This window comes from Sinocyclocheilus rhinocerous, unplaced genomic scaffold, assembly GCF_001515625.1.
Source record: "Sinocyclocheilus rhinocerous isolate Xijiao unplaced genomic scaffold, SAMN03320098_v1.1 scaffold2465, whole genome shotgun sequence".
NCBI lineage: Eukaryota > Metazoa > Chordata > Actinopteri > Cypriniformes > Cyprinidae > Sinocyclocheilus > Sinocyclocheilus rhinocerous.
This window is the reverse complement of record NW_015653000.1, coordinates 15,705-17,153: the sequence shown is the minus strand read 5'-3', so window position 1 is coordinate 17,153 and position 1,449 is coordinate 15,705.

Below are 1,449 nucleotides of genomic sequence, written 5' to 3'. Positions count from 1 at the left end.
TAGTTTGGGCAGGAGGTGGTTTGGGATGATAGTGTTAAAGGCTGAGCTGAAGTCCACGAACAGGATCCTCACATAAGTCGCTGGTCTGTCTAGATGTTGCAGAACATAATGCAGTCCCATGTTGACTGCATCGTCCACAGACCTGTTTGCTCTGTAGGCAAACTGAAGAGGATCCAGCAAGGGTCCAGTGATGTCCTTCAGGTGGGCCAGCACCAGTTTTTCAAAAGACTTCATGACCACAGATGTTAGAGCCACAGGCCTGTAGTCATTAAGTCCTGTAATTTTGGATTTCTTTGGGATGGGGATGATGGTGGAGTGTTTGAAGCATGAAGGGACTTCGCACAGCTCCAGTGATCTGTTGAAGATCTGTGTGAAGATGGGGGCCAGCTGGTCAGCACAGGATTTCAGACAGACTGGTGCTTTTTTCCTTTCCTTTTGTTTTGTAAACTGAGATCAAATAACGAAATAAAACAACAACATTATAATATAACATTATAACATCCTTAAAAATCATTAGAAAATGTACAGTGAGGGTTAATTTCAAAACGTCATAGGCTGCAGCCTAATGCATAAAAAAAGAATTAAATGTACACAAAGGCTCTTACTGCATGTTATGGTTATTAAACAGTCATTATCAGTGGTGGAGGTAACGAATTACAACTACTCACGTTACTGTAATTAAGTAGTTTTTTCGGGTACTTGTACTTTTTTGAGTATATTTTTAAAGCTGTACTTTTACTTGTACTTAAGTACAAATTAAGCAAAATAATCTACTTCGTTACTTTTAAATCATAGTTACTGAGTACGCCCACAATTTGAATTGATATTCAAACCTTTGACTGCACTGCAGTAGCCAATAAAGATATCCGATCGAGAAGGAACCAATAAAAGCCCTGATATCTGAACCGGGAAAAGCCGCCGCTGCAGCAGGCGAAGAGCTGACCAGACAGTGAGGGAGCTCAGCGTAATTTATGGACTCAATGTTTGGAGAAACAAACTACATGGTAGTGTTATCATAAATATCTATATTTTGATACCGATACGGAAATATCTGACACTGTTCCCTTACTAATTTTCCACATATCTACCAAATATACACCGATACAAGCTGCGTCTCTCTCTCCTCTCCGACAGCGAGTTTGACACGCATCCGTCTCCTGTCAATTACAGAGTCTGAATGTCCGCGCAGGATTGGAGGTATTCCGCATAATTTTAATCATTCCCGCGCAAATGTGGCGAGCGCTTTATTGTAACATGAGAACACAGTCATGTAATCACAGAAAACTGAATGCGAGCTCTCAAGTAGGCCTAACTTATACAAATGAACTGCCTGTCCTCTCACTCCGATATTGTTTGTGCGCAGACTGTGTGCAATCGCGATCTCTCCATGCTTTTAAAGTAGAAATTATTTCTCTTTGCTCATGGATTAAACTTTGTCAAAAGTTATCA